Source organism: Triticum urartu, unplaced genomic scaffold (genome assembly GCF_056163025.1).
Source record: "Triticum urartu cultivar PI428250 unplaced genomic scaffold, HENAU_Tu73 scaffold2, whole genome shotgun sequence".
NCBI classification, from domain to species: domain Eukaryota; kingdom Viridiplantae; phylum Streptophyta; class Magnoliopsida; order Poales; family Poaceae; genus Triticum; species Triticum urartu.
The window spans coordinates 14,420,376-14,437,663 of NW_028260368.1; positions in this window are offsets into that span (position 1 = coordinate 14,420,376).

The following is a 17,288-nucleotide window of genomic DNA, read 5'->3' on the forward strand; positions in this document are numbered from 1 at the left end:
TAAGAAAACAGAAACCGAGGAAGAGGAACACACAAGAGTGAAGACTAGTAGAGTCTCGTCTTTTGTCATTCTTTGCTCCTTTTTCACTCAATGATTCCTTCGAATTTGCCGACCAAAAAATTCTATATGTCTATTCTATCTATGATATTTCTATATATATAGAATATGATATCTAATATGACATCCGATTTGTCAAAGGGATTGGATTGGTGACTTACCCATTCAGTGACTTTGGCACTGGACGTTCCAAAAACGGGTACTATCGGATCGGGTGAATTAGAGAATAGACAGAGGTCCGTTGGCATTTCAGCCTTTCTTCTCCTTTCAGGGCCTATCCGAAAGAGAATCCAGTACCTCTTGGTCCTGAATATCAGGAATAGGACGAACGAACCGGCCTCCGCGGATATCTTTGCTTCGGAACAAAACCCTGCAATCAAATAGATTGTCCCAAGGGCGCCATATTCTAGGAGCCCAAGTTATGCTATTGAAAATCGTTCCTCTAGCAGTTCCGGTTTGAGCATTCCGTTCCCTTTTTCAAACTCACTTCTTTTCATATAGCAATCCCTGATCAAAGAGAGAACAATATCCATTTCAAAACATTTCTAACAGATTCCTTAGTTCGGACCGACGAAGTAATGTCACTCGACTATTATCACCTGACTGCAATCTTATTCTGTCGGTAGGATTGCACCAGAGCACCTTCTACTTCTAATAGGCCATGAACTATAGATAGAGAAGAATCATTCTGAGCGAGTACATAAGAAGCGATCCACTTTTTTTCATCGGTTCCAGGGGAAGACCAAAGATCTTGCGCGGCAGGTCCGCCAGAAAAACTCAAAAGAGAAAGAAGTCTCGTTAATCTCTTCATGCTCGTTCCAAGTTCGAAGTACCTTTTGGCCAAAGAAAAACCCGCTTCCTGACACGATTGCCTCTTTTATCTTATATAGATAGATTCTATGGGGTTATTACTTAGTAAGTCTATTTTTGTACAAGAGCCCCTCCTATCTGATAGAAAAGGGTCCCATGATCCCGAGCCGATCTTACCTTGGCTCGCAAACCCCAAGTTTGTCTATGAAGAGCTAATCTATTGTATTTTTTTCTAGAATGGATTTCTTATGTGGAATACTAATGGATAGGGCTTCGTTGCTAAGTGCTACAAGATCTAGTGCACTGGAACTCGTGGTTATGGACCCGAATCCTTAGTATGGAACATTGTCTTTTCCAAGTAAAAACCCCTAGTATATGAAAGAATGAAAAGGTGCTTTCGTTCTTGTGGAATAAGAAGCCCTCGTACCTTAATGAAAGAAATCGTAATTTTTCGTTAGGTAATTTGACCAAATAGGATCGTCCAGTTCCTACAGAACCTATCACTAAAATACCCGATAGGGCTAAGCGGAACGAAAAGGGTTTTCCATGAGATGGTAAATGAAAACGATTAGTCCCACACGAGGTTTGGGAATAAGTGATTGTCTGATAATGAGCAAGGAATATACGTCTTTCTGCTAAAGAGGATCTATTAAAACTCATAATTCATAATTCATTAGATCCTTGTTATCAATGCCAACTAGGTATCATAAGTAAATGGATCCCGGTTGTTCAATCCTTTGATAACCAAGGTCATTCTTTGCTAAAGAGAAATGATCACTATGAGTCAGACTCAATAGAATTGGATCCATTCCAAATAGCGAGAATTAGGATTCTTGATCCCTCTCAATCTCTCTTTCAATTCGAGGATCCAGAGAGGTGTTTTCATAGTCATCTCCGAATATTTGCCATCTCGGAATATTTTCGATTTCATTTTTCTATGATATGTCTTTCTATATGAAAATTGGTTATTTACGATGTACGATGATCCCTGTTAAGCATCCATGGCTGAATGGTTAAAGCGCCCAACTCATAATTGGTAAATTTGCGGGTTCAATTCCTGCTGGATGCACACGAACGGGAACATTCCATAAGTCTATTGGAACTGGCTCTCTATCCATGGAATCTCATCCATCATCCATACATAACGAATTGGTATGGTATATTCATACCATAACATAAGAACAATAAGAACTCGAATTCTTATCGATACTGGAACTCAGAGCATAGGAGGGAAAGTCGATTTATGGATGGAATCAAATACGCAGTATTTACAGAAAAAAGTCTTCGTTTATTGGGAAAGAATCAATATACTTTTAATGTCGAATCGGGATTCACTAAGACAGAAATAAAGCATTGGGTCGAACTCTTCTTTGGTGTTAAGGTGGTAGCTGTGAATAGCCATCGACTACCTGGAAAAGGTAGAAGAATAGGACCTATTCTGGGCCATACAATGCATTACAGACGTATGATCATTACCCTTCAACCGGGTTATTCTATTCCACTTCTAGATAGAGAAAAAAACTAAAGGAGAATACTTAATAATACGGCGAAACATTTATACAAAACACCTATCCCGAGCACACGCAAGGGAACCGTAGACAGGCAAGTGAAATCCAATCCACGAAATAATTTGATCCATGGACGGCACCGTTGTGGTAAAGGTCGTAATTCCAGAGGAATCATTACCGCAAGGCATAGAGGGGGAGGTCATAAGCGCCTATACCGTAAAATAGATTTTCGACGGAATCAAAAAGACATATCTGGTAGAATCGTAACCATAGAATACGACCCTAATCGAAATGCATACATTTGTCTCATACACTATGGGGATGGTGAGAAGAGATATATTTTACATCCCAGAGGGGCTATAATTGGAGATACTATTGTTTCTGGTACAAAAGTTCCTATATCAATGGGAAATGCCCTACCTTTGAGTGCGGTTTGAACTATTGATTTACGTAATTGGAAGTAACCAATTAGGTTTACGACGAAACCTAGAAATCGATCACTGATCCAATTTGACTACCTCTACGGGATAGACCTCAACAGAAAACTGTTGAGTAACGGCAGCAAGTGATTGAGTTCAGTAGTTCCTCATAGAAAATTATTGGCTCTAGAGATATGGTAATATGGAGAAGACAAAATTGTTTGAAGCACGCACAGAACCGGAAGCGCCCCTTGTTTCAAAGAGAGGAGGACGGGTTATTCACATTTAATTTGATGGTCAGAGGCAAATTGAAAGCTAAGCAGTGGTAATTAAGACCCCCGGGGGAAAATAGGGATGTCTCCTACGTTACCCATAATATGTGGAAGTATCGACGTAATTTCATAGAGTCATTCGATCTGAATGCTACATGAAGAACATAAGCCAGATGACGGAACGCAGAGACCTAGGATGTAGAAGATCATAACATGAGCGATTCGGCAGATTTGGATTCCTTTCCTATATATCCACTCATGTGGTACTTCATCATATGATTCATATAAGATCCATCTGTCTAGAGATCGTCATATACATCTAGAAAGCCGTATGCTTTGGAAGAAGCTTGTACAGTTTGGGAAGGGGTTTTTTGAGAGAAAAGAAGAATCTACTTCAACCGATATGCCCTTAGGCACGGCCATGCATAACATAGAAATCACACGTGGAAGGGGTGGGCAATTAGCTAGAGCAGCAGGTGCTGTAGCGAAACTCATTGCAAAAGAGGGTAAATCGGCCACTTTAAGATTACCATCTGGGGAGGTCCGTTTAGTATCCCAAAACTGCTTAGCAACAGTCGGACAAGTGGGTAATGTTGGGGTGAACCAAAAAAGTTTGGGTAGAGCCGGATCTAAGTGTTGGCTAGGTAAACGCCCCGTAGTAAGAGGGGTAGTTATGAACCCTGTGGACCACCCCCATGGGGGCGGTGAAGGGAAAGCTCCCATTGGTAGAAAAAAACCCACAACCCCTTGGGGTTATCCTGCGCTTGGAAGAAGAACTAGGAAAAGGAAAAAATATAGCGATAGTTTTATTCTTCGTCGCCGTAAGTAAATACGTAACTAGGAATATGGAAAATTGCATTTTTGGAATTTGCAATAATGCGATGGGCGAACGACGGGAATTGAACCCGCGCATGGTGGATTCACAATCCACTGCCTTGATCCACTTGGCTACATCCGCCCCTTATCCAGCTAAAGGATTTTTTTCTTTTTTCCATTGATCATTATTCTATTTATTCTGACCTCCGTACTTCGATCGAGATATTGGACATAGAATGCCACTCTTTAAAAAGGAAAAAAGGAGTAATCAGCTGTGACACGAAAAAAAACGAATCCTTTTGTAGCTCATCATTTATTGGCAAAGATAGAAAAGGTCAATATGAAGGAGGAGAAAGAAACAATAGTAACGTGGTCCCGGGCATCTAGCATTCTACCCACAATGGTTGGCCATACAATCGCGATTCATAATGGAAAGGAACATATACCTATTTACATAACAAATCCTATGGTAGGTCGCAAATTGGGGGAATTCGTGCCTACTCGGCATTTCACGAGTTATGAAAATGCAAGAAAGGATACTAAATCTCGTCGTTAACTGAATTCTGAATAGAAAGATTAAGAAGAAAAAAAGATTCAAAATAAAGTAAAGGTAGGCGGGGAATAACCTTATTTATGACAAGTTTCAAACTAGTAAAGTATATCCCTAGGATAAAGAAGAAGAAAAGTGGGCTAAGGAAACTCGCAAGGAAAGTTCCAACCGATCGTCTACTTAAGTTCGAGAGAGTTTTCAAAGCACAAAAACGTATCCCTATGTCTGTTTTCAAAGCACAAAGAGTTCTTGACGAGATTCGCTGGCGTTACTACGAGGAAACTGTTATGATACTGAACCTCATGCCCTATCGAGCATCTTATCCCATCTTAAAGTTGGTTTATTCGGCAGCCGCAAATGCTACTCATTATAGGGATTTCGACAAAGCGAATTTATTTATTACTAAAGCCGAAGTCAGTAGGAGTACTATTATGAAGAAATTCAGACCTCGAGCTCGAGGACGTAGTTTCCCCATAAAAAAAAGCATGTGTCATATAACAATTGTACTAAATATAGTAAAGAAATCTAAATAACCTTTAGATCCATCTAAGATTTCGATTCCCAGTAAAAAAAATATAGAATAGAAAAATATGGGACAAAAAATAAATCCACTCGGTTTCAGACTTGGTACAACCCAAAAACACCATTCCTTTTGGTTCGCACAACCAAAAAATTATTCTGAAGGTCTACAGGAAGATAAAAAAATAAGGGATTGTATCAAGAACTATATACAAAAGAATAGGAAAAAGGGCTCGAATAGAAAAATAGAATCAGACTCAAGTTCCGAAGTAATTACACATAATAGAAAAATGGACTCAGGTTCAAGTTCCGAAGTAATTACACATATAGAAATCCAAAAAGAAATCGATACGATCCACGTCATAATCCATATTGGATTCCCAAATTTATTAAAGAAAAAAGGAGCAATCGAAGAATTAGAGAAAGATCTACAAAAGGAAATTAACTCTGTAAACCAGAGATTTAATATTTCTATCGAAAAAGTTAAAGAACCTTATAGACAGCCTAACATTCTTGCAGAATATATAGCTTTCCAATTAAAAAATAGAGTTTCATTCCGAAAGGCAATGAAAAAAGCCATTGAATTAACTAAAAAAGCAGATATAAGGGGAGTAAAAGTAAAAATTGCGGGTCGTCTCGGAGGAAAAGAAATTGCACGCGCCGAATCTATTAAAAAGGGTAGACTTCCCCTCCAAACAATTCGCGCTAAAATTGATTATTGCTGCTATCCAATTCGGACTATCTATGGAGTATTAGGTGTAAAAATTTGGATATTCGTAGACGAAGAATAAGTAATCTTGTCTTCGGATTCTGTCCATTGATAGAATAAAAAATGACAAGAGACTTTTTTCCTGAAATCCCTGCAAAAGAAGAAATTATACCTCTTTCTATAAGATTTAATGAAAATTGATAAATCATTTAATATAATTGCTATGCTTAGTGTGTGACTCGTTATTTTTTTCTTTTTTTTAAGAAAAAAACTTAGTAATTATAGAAAATTAACTAATAACCAACCTATTGCTTCGTATTGTCGAGATCCTAACTAAGAAACAGTCACTATATGAATAAATACCTCTATCATAACATAAATGAGTAGATGTGTCATATAGTTGTAGCAACTGCAATTTTTTCTCTAAAAAAGAAAAGGGATTCTAGGTTGTGAAGCAAAACTAAAGGGATGTGGATAAAGGGAGGGATGATAGAAAGAAGGAAGAGGAAATAAATAAGATATAGGATTCCACTATGTATGGTCTATGAATTACATCATAAAAGGCAATGTGATAAAGCATCAATATAATAAAAATAATAGAGAATTAAAAATTGTAACTTGAAACAAGAACTACAAATTTAAAGCAATAATAAAGAGCCGCCCGGGTTAATAAAACTGAGAAAATTAACTCGGAAAGAAATTTTTTGGAAGCTCCGTTGCGGGATTCAGACCTAACCATTCAAGGAGAAGCAGTGGGAACGACAGAACCTATGATTCCATAGGATTTTATTGAAAAGAATCCTAACACTTCATTGGGTGGGATGGCGGAACAAACCAAAAAAATTGTCTTATTTGGTAAGTTTATAAATTAACAAATAAGACAGGAAAGAGTAAATATTCGCCCGCGAAATTCTTATTGAATTAGAATACTTTACCGCGATTCAATAAGAGTAAAAATAAGGATTTTTTTAAGAAGGATTACATTATCTATAAATATAGAATTTAGATAAATATACACACACATCTGGATATATTCTAGATCTTCTTTTTTGACTATATATTATATTTTTCTGTTTTAACAAATTCAATATAAAAAAAACCGAACTTTTTCTATTATCTATTAATGTGTATCTATCCGTACCGTAATATTTTGGAATATTATGAATTAGAGAAATTTACATGCTTTCTGATTCCATTCGCGAGGAGCTGGATGAGAAGAAACTCTCATGTCCAGTTTTGCAGTAGAGATGGAACTAAGAAAGAGAACCATCGACTATAACCCCAAAAGAACCAGATTTCGCAAACAACATAGAGGAAGAATGAAAGGAAAATCCTGCCGAGGCAATCGTATTTGTTTTGGTAGATATGCTCTTCAAGCACTTGAACCCGCTTGGATCACGGCGAGACAGATAGAAGCAGGACGAAGAGCAATAACACGATATGCACGTCGTGGTGGAAAAATATGGGTACGTATATTTCCCGACAAACCGGTTACACTAAGACCCACGGAAACACGTATGGGCTCGGGAAAGGGGTCCCCCGAATATTGGGTATCCGTTGTTAAACCTGGTCGTATACTTTATGAAATGGGGGGAGTATCTGAAACTGTAGCTAGAGCAGCTATCTCCATAGCTGCCAGTAAAATGCCCATACGAAGTCAATTTATTCGATTAGAGATATAGAACCCTAAAAGGGGTATGGAAGATAAAAAAAAATGCTCGGTTTTTCTTTCTGGAAAGACAATATTTCTTTCATCCTTTTGCATTGAAATAACAAATTGAAATCAAAATAATATGATTCAACCTCAGACCCTTTTAAATGTAGCAGATAATAGTGGAGCTCGAAAATTGATGTGTATTCGAGTCATAGGAGCTGCTGGTAATCAGCGATATGCTCGTATTGGTGATGTTATTGTTGCTGTAATCAAAGACGCATTGCCCCAAATGCCTCTAGAAAGATCCGAAGTAATTCGAGCTGTAATTGTACGTACATGTAAAGAGTTCAAATGCGAAGACGGTATAATAATCCGCTATGATGACAATGCTGCGGTTATAATTGATCAAAAAGGCAATCCAAAAGGAACTCGAGTTTTTGGCGCGATTGCCGAGGAATTGAGAGAATTGAATTTTACCAAAATAGTTTCATTAGCTCCTGAAGTATTATAAATACTAGTAGGCGAAATTGAGACCAAAGAATTAATTTAGTAGATTGTGTTTTACGTATATGTTTTAAAATCCAAAATGAAAAAAAAAAAAAGAAAACATGTTGATTATAGAAAAATTAGGAGGAACCTAGAATTAGAGTCTTATGGGCAAGGACACTATTGCTGATTTACTAACCTCTATAAGAAATGCGGACATGAATAAAAAAGGAACAGTTCGAGTAGTATCTACAAATATTACCGAAAACATTGTTAAAATACTTCTACGAGAGGGTTTTATTGAAAGTGTTCGGAAACATCAGGAACGTAACAGATATTTCTTGGTTTCAACTTTGCGACATCAAAAGAGAAAGACTATAAAAGGAATATATAGAACAAGAACCTTTTTAAAGCGTATCAGCCGACCCGGCTTACGAATTTATACCAACTATCAAGGAATTCCTAAAGTTTTGGGTGGAATGGGAATTGCTATTCTTTCTACTTCTCGAGGAATAATGACAGATCGAGAAGCTCGACTAAACAGAATTGGGGGAGAAGTCTTATGTTATATATGGTAATCGCCCCGCCTATAGTGCTCGAATTCTATCTCGCCCTTCCTATTTTTAAAATAAAAATAGAAAAATAGGAGAAAAAAAATATGACAGAAAAAAAAAATAGGAGAGAAAAAAAAAACCCGAGAGAAGCAAAAGTAACTTTCGAAGGTTTAGTTACGGAAGCCCTACCCAATGGAATGTTCCGCGTTCGGCTAGAGAATGACACCATCATCCTAGGCTATATTTCAGGAAAGATACGGTCTAGTTCTATACGAATACTGATGGGGGATAGGGTCAAAATTGAAGTAAGTCGTTATGATTCAAGCAAGGGACGTATAATTTATAGACTTCCCCATAAGGATTCGAAGCGTATCGAAGACTCGAAGGATAGCGAAGATTTGAAGGATAGCGAAGATTTGAAGGATACCAAAGATTCAAAGGATTAGGTTTTTCTTTTTTTTTCTAGGGTAATAAATTCTAAGTTCTAAAATTCAAGCGAAGAGACTTATTTTTTCCAAAAGATTAGATTCATAGTTTAAAAAAGGATACGGAAATATGAAAATAAGAGCTTCCGTTCGTAAAATTTGTACAAAATGTCGACTGATTCGTAGGCGTGGACGAATTAGAGTCATTTGCTCTAATCCGAAGCATAAACAAAGACAGGGGTAATCTTTCGAAAAAGAACTTTACTTTCTAAAAAGTAAAAAAAAGTACCCGCGGAAATGTTCCAATTCCAAATAAAATAATTTCATTTAAAATAATTAAAGTAAAGGGTTTATTTTACCCTGAAACGGATATCTTTGTATCTTTTTTTCTTTTTTTTATTTCTAACTCATATTTATGAGATAATAAAATATGGCAAAAGCTATACCAAAAATTGGTTCACGTAAGAAAGTGCGTATTGGTTTACGTAGGAATGCACGTTTTAGTTTACGGAAGAGTGCACGTAGAATAACAAAAGGGGTTATTCATGTTCAAGCTAGTTTCAACAATACCATTATAACTGTTACAGACCCACAAGGTCGGGTGGTTTTTTGGTCCTCGGCCGGTACTTGTGGATTCAAAAGCTCAAGAAAAGCATCACCCTATGCTGGTCAAAGAACAGCAGTAGATGCTATTCGTACAGTAGGTTTGCAACGAGCAGAAGTTATGGTAAAGGGCGCTGGTAGTGGAAGAGATGCCGCATTACGAGCCATTGCTAAAAGTGGTGTGCGATTAAGTTGTATACGCGATGTAACACCTATGCCGCATAATGGATGTCGACCGCCTAAAAAAAGACGTCTGTAAAAGAATTAACCCGCTTTCAACTTTCATTTCAAGAGAAATAAACGATTCAATGATAAAATAATAATACTAGTCTATTATGGTTCGAGAGGAGGTAGCAGGATCCACTCAAACACTACAGTGGAAGTGTGTTGAATCAAGAGTAGATAGTAAGCGCCTTTATTATGGTCGTTTCATTCTGTCCCCGCTTAGAAAAGGTCAAGCGGACACCGTCGGTATTGCCTTGCGAAGAGCTTTACTTGGAGAAATAGAAGGAACATGTATCACACGTGCAAAATTTGGGAGCGTGCCGCACGAGTATTCTACAATAGCAGGTATTGAAGAATCCGTACTAAATTTGAAAGAAATTGTATTGAGAAGTAATCTCTATGGAGTTAGAGACGCATCCATTTGCGTCAAAGGTCCTAGATACATAACTGCTCAAGATATCATCTTACCGCCTTCCGTAGAAATCGTTGATACGGCACAACCTATAGCTAACTTGACAGAGCCCATTGATTTCTGTATTGATTTACAGATCAAGAGAGATCGTGGATATCAGACAGAACTCAGAAAGAACTATCAAGATGGAAGTTATCCTATAGATGCTGTATCCATGCCTGTTCGAAATGTGAATTATAGTATTTTTTCTTGTGGGAATGGAAATGAAAAACACGAGATACTTTTTCTAGAAATATGGACTAATGGAAGTTTAACCCCTAAGGAAGCACTTTATGAGGCTTCTCGTAATTTGATTGATTTATTTCTTCCTTTTCTACACGCGGAGGAAGAGGGCGCTAGTTTCGAAGAAAATAAAAACAGGTTTACTCCACCCCTTTTTACTTTTCAAAAAAGATTAACTAATCTAAAGAAAAACAAAAAAGGAATTCATTGAATTGTATTTTTATTGATCAATTAGAATTGACTTCTAGAACGTATAATTGTCTAAAAAGGGCCAATATACATACACTATTGGACCTTTTGAGTAAGACTGAAGAAGATCTTCTGAGAATTGACAGTTTTCGTATGGAAGATAGAAAACATATATGGGACACTCTAGAGAAGCATCTCCCAATTGATTTACTTAAGAATAAACTCTCGTTTTAAATCCATTGCAATTTTTTTTCTTCTTCTTTTTCGAGTTAGAATAAAAAGAAAACAATTTAGCATCTTTGGTACAATCTATATTTTCGCGAAATGGATCATAATAAAATGGATTTTAGGTATCTAGGGAAGATTCACTTGGAAGTAACTATTTCCTAGATACCTATGGTACTTCACGGTTGAATGAATCAAAAAATATCTAAAAAAGACCTAAAGTTAATGATTTATCAATGGGTAATGTTGCTCCAATACCTAACCAAAGAGCTACTACAGTACCGATTAAAAAAACGGTCGTAGCTACTGGGCGGCGAAATGGATTTTGGAATTTATTGACATTCTCTAGAAAAGGTACTGTCAATAAGCCTGTTGGCACAGAAACCATTAAAAGAACGCCCAATAACTTATTGGGTACCGTACGGAGTATTTGAAACACGGGAAAGAAGTACCACTCGGGTAATATTTCCAGAGGAGTTGCAAACGGATCTGCCGGTTCACCAATCATTGATGGCTCGAGAACCGCTAAACCTACATTACATGCAATAGTACCTAGAATTACTACTGGAAAAATATATAAAAGATCGTTGGGCCATGCGGGTTCCCCGTAATAATTATGTCCCATCCCTTTAGCTAATTTAGCTCTTAATACAGGATCATTTAAGTCTGGTTTCTTTGTTATTGGGATAGGTGAACTCTTTAGGATCCATCCCCCAAAGGAACCGGACATGAGAATTTATCATCATCCGGCTCGAGCAAGAGTGAAAGAAATAAGACCGCGGAAGATCCTTAATAGAATTAAGGTTTATAATGACTCAATGACTCTAGGCAAGAAAAGCTTTATCAGATTCTCTTTTCCGAAGTTGCACCTACAACTACTCATTGAAAATAATCCTATTCTTATGGGTAAATGCTCAATATCCAAGTGGGCTTACAAATTTGATCATGATCAATTGCTTTGTGGATTGTCTCATGTCTCTTGATTAGTTGGTATTTATCCCCTCAATATCGCAAGTTTCTTACCTCCAAACAAAATATTTACTTGTTACTAATAAAAAATCAAAAAGTTTAGCCTACATTCTTCCTTAGATCCCTTCTTTTACTCCGATAGTATTGCGGATCACAATCGATGCAAAGAAAATGAATGCATTTCCATACTATAATAAAAAGGTAAGTGTAATAAATAGAGAACTGGATCATGTCACATGACTTATTCCATTTCTACTCTATGGGATCTTACGGAGCCAGTTCATGGATGACATGGTTGCGGTATGATCATAGAAGATATTCTCCTCAAGTGAACCAGCCTATCCTTCCTAGGTAGGGGACTTACATGTTGATTGGATGCGGAGACACCTTTGGTTGTGAATTCTAATGTGGCAGATCCAATTCTTTATCTGCATGGCCAAATCAATAATTCAAGTCACACACTCCCATAATCCGCCTTTTTTCTTTCGTAAAATTAACTTCAACTATTTGTATTGTATAAAAATACTTTGGAGTTGAAGAGAAGTATCCAAATGACATGTGTTATTTTACAATAACCCATGCTTGTAGCAATGAAATACCAAAACCTACCCGATATGATATATGATAATTATAATTCTCTATGATATGCCTTCCCTATAAAGGACCCGAAATACCTTGCTTACGTATCATTGGAAAGTGCATTAACATAAATACGGCAGTAAGCAGAGGCAGTACAAAGGTATGTAAACTATAAAAACGAGTCAAAGTGGATTGGCCCACACTAGCACTTCCGCGTAATAACTCCACTAAAGGCGATCCTATTACCGGAATGGCGTCAGGTACACCTGTCACAATTTTGACTGCCCAATAGCCAATTTGATCCCAAGGCAAAGAATAACCAGTTACACCAAATGATGCAGTCAAAACAGCCAAAACCACACCTGTGACCCAAGTTAATTCGCGGGGTTTTTTAAATCCCCCTGTGAGATACACACGAAATACATGCAGGATCATCATTAAAACCATCATACTTGCTGACCATCGATGAACTGATCGGATTAACCAACCAAAGTTGGCCTCGGTCATTATGTATTGAACCGAGGAAAAAGCCTCTGTAACGGTTGGTCGGTAGTAAAAAGTCATAGCAAAACCGGTAGCGACTTGTACTAGAAAACAAGTAAGTGTAATTCCCCCTAAACAATAAAATATGTTGACATGGGGAGGAACATATTTACTAGTTATATCATCTGCAATTGCCTGAATCTCAAGACGTTCCTCAAACCAATCATATACTTTATTGAGATAGGTAACTAACCCGAGTCCCCCTCTAAGAGCCGTATATGAAAATTTCATCTCGTACGGCTCAAGCAGAAACACAAAAATTTTCAACGAATATTAGAAAAAAGGTTCAAAACTTCATCAGCCACTGAATTGGGTCGATTTGCCTTGAAGATATCAAATAAGAAAAATCCGGAATATCTTCTTTGTGATGATAATGCCAAAAAATCTCAAGTTGGCGCGTCTTTCTTTCTTCCTTTCCCTTATGTTGGTCATTAGAGGCTTCTTGACTTTTCTCTTCCCTATAAAGGATTTGTTTTTTTATGCGTAATATAGAAATTATCTTGTTGAGATCCTATGAATCAGTTCAATTAAAACCTTAGATTCATACTAGAGCCACGATGATTTAGTCTCAAGCTAAACAAAAGGCAAGGGTTCTTCGAATAAGAACCGCTTGATAATCATTTATTGAATCAGTGTAATGACTCGACAAAATCGAGAGAAAAAAAGTTGTCTTTTGGGCAAACAAAATTGGAAGGAAGAAAATTTCTTTTTTATTTTTATTTAAGAACTACTTGAATTTTTCAGTCTGGTTGCGAGGTCTTAATAGTGAGTATGAATCATAGTTCCATTTTTTTTTGATCCACTCTATCTATTTCGTGTTCCAGATACTAGAATAAATAATATCTGACGAATTAGAATCATCTTGATAGAGATAACAGGCCCTTTCTATGTATTATCAATAGGATCAATTCTAACAAGTCACACACTCATATTCCAGAGATACCGAAACAAAAAAATTCCGCGGTCGAACTACCATAATATCTAGAAATGTAGATCTTAAACTAGAAAGGCTTTTTTGGATGGAAAAACTCTGACTTCCTAGTTTTAGTTAGTAGAAACCTAATTGGTTAAAATTCCGTCCAGTAAAACGGAAGAATTATAAATTTCTAAAATGATAGATAGGAATATAGCGAATAAAGCCATTGCGATCCCCATAAAAGGAGTAGTCCCCCAACCCGGGGCGACTTTCCCATATTCCGAATTCAAGGGTTTCAGTAAACTACCTGCACCAGTTCGTTTTGGCCTAGGTTTAGAACTATCTTCAACGGTTTGTGTAGCCATAAATTCTATTTAATCATTGGTGTTGACTTTGTATACTATTCCGTTGTAGTTGTAAATACACGATCTTTTCGTAGATCCATTGTAATCTTGAAATTCTATAAAAATGGAAACAGCAACTTTAGTCGCCATCTCCATATCTGGTTTACTTGTAAGCTTTACTGGGTATGCCTTATATACCGCGTTTGGGCAACCCTCTCAACAATTAAGAGATCCATTCGAAGAACACGGAGACTAATTTAAGTAAGAAGTCTCCCAGATAGGGGGACTTCTTACTTAAATGAAATTATTTTATTCTTTTAGTTGGAGTTGGTGGAACCTTAGGTGGTTCTCGGAAGAAGATAGCGAAAAAAATTATCCCTAAAGTCGAAACTAAAAGGAACGTATAAACCAATGCTTCCATAGATTCGATCCTGGTTTATTTACAATTATAACTTCCACACCTATTCATTTGTCATTTGGGATAATTTCCCATATAAAGAAAGAAAAAGAGTCAAAGAAAGGATGGGAGATGTTTCCCATGTCAAATCAAAAAAGAGAGGTGAAAGATACTATAACAATGTGTATCAAACTGCCTGTTTCCTTGTAGTTGGATCTCCCACTTTTTGGAATGTTCCAAATTCCACTTGAGCATCCAAATCTGGATCAATACCAGCAAAAACATCTCGGAACAATGTTCTAGCGCCATGCCAAATGTGTCCGAAAAAGAAGAGCAAAGCAAAGGTAGCATGACCAAAAGTGAACCAACCCCTTGGACTGCTGCGAAAAACACCATCAGATTTCAAAGTAGCCCGGTCTAATTCAAAAATTTCCCCTAATTGAGAACGCCTCGCATATTTTTTTACAGTAGCAGGATCAGAATAACTTACTCCATTAAGTTCGCCACCATAGAACTCCACCGTTACACCTACTTGTTCAACACTATATTTGGATTCTGCTCTTCTAAAAGGAACGTCTGCTCTAACAATTCCCTCCTCATCTACCAAAACAACCGGAAATGTTTCAAAAAAAGTAGGCATACGGCGTACAAAAAGCTCACGTCCTTCTTTATCTCTAAAGACGGGATGTCCTAACCATCCAACAGCTATTCCATCCCCATTGTCCATTGAGCCTGCTCTGAATAATCCCCCTTTTGCCGGATTATTACCAATATAATCATAAAAGGCTAATTTTTCGGGAATTTTAGACCAAGCTTCTGATAAACTAAGATTTTCGGCTAAACCATTGCTAACTCTTCGATATATTTCTTGCTGAAAGTATCCCTGATCCCACTGATAACGAGTAGGCCCAAATAATTCGATTGGGGTCGTTGCTGACCCATACCACATAGTTCCAGCAACTACGAAAGCTGCAAAAAAAACAGCAGCGATACTACTGGAAAGTACAGTTTCAATATTGCCCATACGTAATCCTTTATATAGACGTTGAGGCGGACGGACACTAAGATGGAATAAGCCCGCTAATATACCCAATGTACCCGCAGCAATATGATGAGAAGCTATTCCCCCCGGAACAAAAGGATCAAAACCTTCTGCACCCCACGCTGGATTTACAGCTTGTACTTTTCCAGTTAGTCCATAAGGATCGGATACCCATATCCCAGGACCATACAAACCCGTTACATGAAATGCCCCAAAGCCAAAGCAAGCCACCCCTGCAAGAAATAAATGAATTCCAAAGATCTTGGGCAAATCCAAAGAGGGTTTTCCCGTCCGCTCATCAGAGAATATTTCTAGGTCCCAATATACCCAATGCCAGATCGCTGCCAAGAAACACAAGCCAGAAAACACAATATGCGTACCTGCCACACCTTCATAACTCCAAATACCCGGATTTGTTACAGTTCCTCCTGAAATACTCCAACCACCCCACGAATCCGTTATTCCTAAACGAGTCATGAAGGGAATTACGAACATACCTTGTCTCCACATTGGATCCAGAACAGGATCAGAGGGATCAAAAACTGCTAATTCGTATAAAGCCATTGAGCCAGCCCAACCAGAAACTAGAGCTGTGTGCATTATATGCACCGCAAGCAATCGACCCGGATCATTCAATACGACAGTATGAACACGATACCAAGGCAAACCCATGGAAATACCCCTTTAGCAAAGAAAAATAGACACGATGTCGCTTTATTTTATCGCATTGAAAAAGACTATCCATATCCTATGTACCTAACCCTTCTAGGGGATTCTGTGTCAGAAAGCGCGAATATTTATTTCATTCCATTAAAAATAAGAAGCCAATTCTGTTCATAAGAAGAAAGAGAAGCAGATCTATTCTATACTCGATAAGTGCCAATATGCAATGGGTAACTTGGCCAATTTGGAAAAAACGAAGAATAGATCGCTACCCCTCTTTGTTTAGCATTCAAATCACCCATTCCCTTTTCTTTATTCAATCTGTCTTACATTCCTTATATGTATAACCTTTCAATCTACGTATTAATAGAATCTATAATATTCATATAGAATAAGAATAAAAATTAAGACAATAAACTGCGGATTCTTTCTTTCTGTTCCATTCTTACGTTTCCATATTAAAGTGTGGTTTTCTTACTTAAATTTAATAATATTAATCTAATATGCCCATTGGTGTTCCAAAAGTACCTTACCGGATTCCTGGAGATGAAGAAGCGACTTGGGTTGACTTATACAATGTTATGTATCGAGAAAGGACACTTTTTTTAGGTCAAGAGATTCGTTGCGAGATCACGAATCATATTACAGGTCTCATGGTATATCTGAGTATAGAAGATGGAATTAGTGATATTTTTTTGTTTATAAACTCCCCAGGCGGGTGGCTAATCTCAGGAATGGCTATTTTTGATACGATGCAAACGGTGACACCAGATATATATACAATATGCCTCGGAATAGCCGCCTCCATGGCGTCCTTCATTCTGCTTGGAGGAGAACCCACCAAGCGTATAGCATTCCCTCACGCGAGGATTATGCTTCACCAACCTGCTAGTGCTTATTATCGGGCAAGGACACCAGAATTTTTACTAGAAGTAGAAGAGTTACACAAAGTTCGCGAAATGATCACAAGGGTTTATGCAGTAAGAACAGGCAAGCCTTTTTGGGTTGTATCCGAAGACATGGAAAGGGATGTTTTTATGTCAGCAGACGAAGCCAAAGCTTATGGACTTGTCGATATTGTAGGGGATGAAATGATTGACAAGCACTGCGATACTGATCC